The sequence below is a fragment of the Coenobita brevimanus genome, chromosome 51, assembly GCF_032717465.1.
Source record: "Coenobita brevimanus isolate Jiangsu-jjx chromosome 51, ASM3271746v2, whole genome shotgun sequence".
Lineage (NCBI taxonomy): Eukaryota > Metazoa > Arthropoda > Malacostraca > Decapoda > Coenobitidae > Coenobita > Coenobita brevimanus.
Window position 1 is genome coordinate 299,001 of NC_137004.1, and position 6,000 is coordinate 305,000.

Consider the following 6,000-nt stretch of genomic DNA (forward strand, 5'->3'; position numbering starts at 1 on the left):
TCCCCCTTGCCTACAAGCTTCTGTCGGCTGTTAATAGATAAATGAATCTGTTAATTTTGCATGATTCGTGAAGTAAGTTAACAAAGAAAGACCTTGGTCACTAGAGTTGAAAACAGCGTACGTAGAGGAGTGCACACACACACACACACACACACACACACACACACACACACACACACACACACACACACACACACACACACACACACCTGTTTGAAAGAGACATGAGAATTGTTAATTACGTTAATGCCATAGCAGCAAGGAGTATGGAACTGAAGAGGAGACATGGGATGGGAACCAGATAATTATACAAACAGAAAAAAACACAAGAGACGTTATGGAAAGCAAAGGCGGGGGAGAAAAATACAGAGAAGGCAGAATGTAAACGAATGTGTTACAAACGGAACGACAGCTGTAAGCAGAGGAACAAAGGAACACAGATACTGACGCAAAAAGTGAAAGAAAAAGAAAAAACTGCGGAAAGAAACTGCAGAGAGGCACACTAGTTAGGGGAAGCGAGCAAGGCGAGGTAGTTAGCTTAGGAGGGAAAAGTTAACGGGACACATGAAAGCAGATAGATGAGAGAAGGCTAAAGTTAGCATGACGGCAGGTGGCGGCAGGGGAAAGACGAAGAGTTATGGTTACACGGGAATCAATGCGGACATAAAGGAGATGCAAAAAGGAAAAAGAGAGGACTGGCGAGGAGAGATGAGGGGAAGAGGGAAAGGAAGAATCAAAGAGGGAAGAACAAAGGTTAACAGGCCGTGACAGGAACAGGGTGAGGAGAGAGGGTGACTGAGAGAGCACGGGAGGTATCAGCTATACGTGGCGACTGAGAGATGGGTGAAAAATATGGATTATTGCAGGTCACGAATCCAGGGAGACAAGGGAGAAGGTGTGAAAGGACAGATAGAGGAAGAAGTGAAGAATGTACGACACACCGACGTATGAAATAAACACTCAAGGTTTGGAGCGACGTGAAACAAATTAAGGGACGAGCGAAGGAGAAGAGCAATATAAAGATGGTTTCAAAGGTAGTGTAACAAAATGAGAACATTAACTCCTTCTATGACACACTATCAGATGAATAATATCGTGTGGCGTCTGGTGGCACAGTTGTTGCTACCACGAGGGGCCACTGGCAACTCTCTCCTACGACACACACAGATAACCACGATAGTCTGGCGTTAGCTTCATTAAAATACCAACGAGCTGTTCCCACCATGAGAGGATAACAAGCAATGTTTAGGGTGAAAGTGAAAAGTGCAACATTAAGAGCTGAGATAAAACACCCCTTGGAAATGGACGAGAGAGAGAGAGAATCTGGCTGAAGTAAGAGACAAACTAGGGCTGATGAATCATGTGCAAGAGAAAAAAAAAATAACAGAGACCTATGAGAGAACACCAAAAACCAAATTGGAGGAAGCACAAGAAATTCACAAGAAGCGAACCTTTTGAATGACGCATAAATTCCTGCTATGTAAACACAAGGGTACTTTCTTTACCTTCGGACAGACCTCTCGTGCTGGAGGGATTAATGAAGGCTGCTTCTAACCCCCGCAGATCGAAAAGCCTCTCCTAAGCAAAGTGAAACTGTCTGGTGGTGGAAAAAAAATATACTATAAAACACGTCCTACGAATGAAGAACAAGACATTAGGAAAACCGACGAGAAGAATAACGGCGGGGTGCTAGGGAAGAGAACAACAACTCAGTGGGAGAAGGCAAAGATGGTCAAGGAAAGAGTGAGGCAAGGGAAGGACTGGGGACGGAATGCAGCTTGATTGGATGAGGGTGACTCGGTAACTCCATCGGCCTGGTAAAGACCCCACGTTCCCAGGACACTGTCATGAGTTCAAACCACCTGACTGTCACTGAGTCTGCTGGGCGGACTCACAAACTGATGACCAAACCTACACCAAACCACTATCTATTACGTAGCACTATCTTTTCTTTCACCATCTGTGTCTTGCATCCATACCATCTTCTTCTTAATGCACGCCATACTACTGATTACTGCCACTATCTTCTGTTTCACCGTTTGTGCCTCGTATTTATCCTGTCTGTTTGGGAGAACTGACTTGAAATTCATAACACCAGGTATCAAAGACTAGATGGAACTAATTCAAAGCAGAGATATCAGACTTGCAGTGGAACAGAAACGGGAAAGCAGACAAAGAGAATGACAAATGGAGTCCATGTGGATAAAATCGGTGTTGATAGATACGGTGATGACAGAGTTGATGTTGATAGAGTCAGTGTTGATGGATACGGTGATGACAGAGTTGATGTTGATAGATACGGTGATGGCAGAGTTGATGTTGATAGATACGGTGATGGTGGAGTTGATGTTGATAGAGTCGATGTTGATAGATACGGTGATGGCAGAGTTGATGTTGATAGATACGGTGATGACAGAGTTGATGTTGATAGATACGGTGATGGCAGAGTTGATGTTGATAGATACGGTGATGGCAGAGTTGATGTTGATAGATACGGTGATGGCAGAGCTGATGTTGATAGATACGGTGATGGCAGAGTTGATGCTGATAGATGCGGTGATGGCAGAGTTGATGTTGATAGATACGGTGATGGCGGAGTTGATGTTGATAGATACGGTGATGGTGGAGTTGATGTTGATAGATACGGTGATGGTAATGCTGATGATGGCAGAGTTGATGTTGATAGAGTCGGCGTTGACAGATACAGTGATGGTAGAGATGATGCTAAGAACAGAGTGTGGACACAGGATATGAAGAGAGGAGCAAAGAGAAAAAGGCTGGAGACGAATGAACCCTTTTAGTCGCCTCTTACGACAAGCAGGGAGGTAAATGAGAGACTAAAAAGTAATAAGAGGGAAAATGTCTGGATGAGGGAAAATGCAAAGGATAGGTAAAATGTGATGGAGAGAAATAAAAATTACAGTAAGGGAGGGGGGGGGGGGAACGGTAAGGGAGCGCAGCCGCTGATGAAATGGAGACGTGAAGGTGGGGGTGGGGGAGGCCTGAATTACTACGACCAATTTCCAATGTAAACACGTAACTAAAGCCGATTAGTGTTTCCGAAAATAGTTTTGTTTTTCGTACCGGCAGTTTTACCAATCAAGAGAGAGAGAGAGAGAGAGAGAGAGAGAGAGAGAGAGAGAGAGAGGAATGATGTAACTTCAGAATATAACGAAAGAAAATAGAGACTAGAAAATAACTGTAATAGTGCAGTGGCGAGAGTATCCACAAATGTTCGTCCACATTATCTTGGAGTTGATGATCGACCCTTTACAGCTTAATTCCCATTGACCAGAAGTAAAGTTAGACAACACTACGGCTCTGCATTCTTTTCACAGCACTTCTTCGCGAGTGGCTCAGTATTCTAGTGTTAATACAATTGAATAATGTAGCCGTATGCGTGAGTACAACAATATAAACAAGCTTAGGATAAGTCTGTAAACAAAGAGCGAGTGACAAGGAAGACACAGAAGGCAAGGATGAAGGAAAGGTGTGGAGTGGTATTGGAGGGAGAGGTGCTGGGAGAGGTAAAGGCGAGGAAGGAGGGCAATGTGGAGGAAGAGGGAGGAAGAACGAGAGATGGAGACGGTGGCAGGGAGTGGGAGGGGGAGGGCAGTGAGAGGCGGGTGCTTTCACTGGTAAATGAGATCTCTATCAGGAGGCATGAGGCAGGTGACGCCGCAGCCCACACAATGAGTTCCTGGGCCCAGTGAGTGAGACGGCCACGCTGAGTGAGTGGTGGCCCAGTGGTGCAGCTACATTTACTGACGTAACTGTTCATATTATTCCAATGCGTTTACCTCACACTTAAGACACGTCCGTCACTGTCCTCCATGACTGATCATATCAAAGGCGGGTACAGCCAGGGACAAAAGTTGGTCCAATATGCCACAGCTCTTACTACACACTTAAGGCATGTCAGTCCCTTCCCTCCATGTTGCATGATATCAAAAAGAATCATCTATTAGCAGAGAAGCTTATCAAGCCTCTTTCAGATTAGGAATATTAGCCAGCAGATGAATGTCAGAAGCAGAAGGGACGAAATATTAAGCGAACTTGGCCCTATTATGGTACAGTCTAGGACTTCAAGCTTTCATAATATTCTACAGCTTCTACTGAACACTTGGGGTACGAATGTTTCTTTCCTTTGAGATGCATCATATCAAAAAGTCATCTATGGACACAGAAATCTACCAAGTATATGAGACAAGACGAGTGTGCAGAAATGAGAGGAAAAGACACAGCGAGGAGAGGCAAACAGGGTGAGTTGGTAGACAAAGTAGGTGGGAGGGGGAGTTTGTGAGTGTGAATGACAAGGGCATGTCAAGTGTGAGAGCAAGCCAGGCAAGGCAGGTGAAATTAGTACGACAAGTAAAGAACGCAGATTCGACTGAGTGAAAGGGTGACTTTGCAGGAGGTCAAACCATAGTCCTGAGGGTGTCATATATTGCAAAGGCACGTCACAGATGCAAAGGTGTGGGAGAGGTAGATGAGGGGCTGACGGGAAGAATAAGTCAGCTCGAAATGGGAAGACCAAGTGAGTATGAGTGAAAGATTTGAGAACTTGTTTTAAATGTCAAAAAGAAAGAATTTACGGCTGAGAGTCGCAGGGAATGGTAAAGATAAAAGTGAAAAAATTAGAGTACATACGGTGGAAGGAGACAAAGATGAGGTGTGGGTGCACCTATAAAGGTATGGACTGAATGAAAGTGAATATCGAAGCTGGTGAATGAGTAGCGCACATGAAGAATACAGACTGAGTGTTTGCAAGGCACAATATGAGAGAAGTCATATGTGTCCGTGGCGCAGTAAAAGACCCGTTTCAAAGAGCAAGAAGATTAAACACCCACCTTCCCACGACTCAAACTGTTCCAGGAATCATTTTTTCACTTTACGTCCAGATGCTTCAAACAGATAACACACTGGAGTCAGCCTGCTACAGTATTATGTAAGAATATATACAGAGTGTGTAAAAAGAACTCAAACACACACACACACACACACACACACACACACACACACAAATATTTTTTTCTTTTTTCACTCGGCTGTAACACCGAACTGAGAAATTATAAAGATGCAGTGTGAGTGAACAGGTGTGCACGAACAATGATGGACTGAGTGTTAAATGGCTGAGAGAGTGGTTCAGTGAGCGCCTGACCGAGGCCGTATTCACACTGGCTGACGAGTCTCCGCATCACCTCTTTCTTAGCGTTATACTTGGCATTAACGGCAACACAATGCTACACCTGTCCCCACGATAGGTGTCATAGCGACAAATTTAATATTATCACGTTATCATGACTCATTCAGTACAATAAAAACCGCCTGGGTTCAGCGACAAATAATACCAGAGTTGTCGCGACCATGTGAGAGTTAATGATGACCAAATAACACTCTGGCTCCTGTGAGTTACTCTAAGCCAGCGTTTCTTAACCTGGGGTGCTGATGTCAATTTTAGGGGATGCTGGAAAATGCAACATATATTGGTTTTGCTTAGTATTGGCATCGCTGATATTTTATTTTTGGAGAATGTATAAAATGAATTGTCAAGGAGTACTTCACTGTACTTTACATTACCCATGTAGTAGTGTAGTAACTGTATCAGTGTAGCAACTGTAGTCCCAGTACCCAGATGCAAGGGGGTGCTGGACTGTGCCGCCTCAATGCAGGGGGTGCTGAGGTCGGAAAGGTTAACAAACGCTGCTCTAAGCTAAGGTGAATAATATCGTCTGGCGCTAACGGCAATAAAATATCAGAGCTGTCTCGACCAAGAGAGGGCCATCAAGTATGAAAGCTATTTTATACAAAATGCACGAATATGTAGAGAAGGTACAGTGCCAAATACCACTGAAACATTAGAGGGGCACTCAGTGGAGCGCATTTCTCCGACAAGGTCAACGTAATTTCTAAACCACTCTTCATAATGGGTTAGGTTTTCGCATCACTGACTGGGGTTTCGCAGGAAGTGTTTTCCGGACCCAGAATCGGTAATACGAT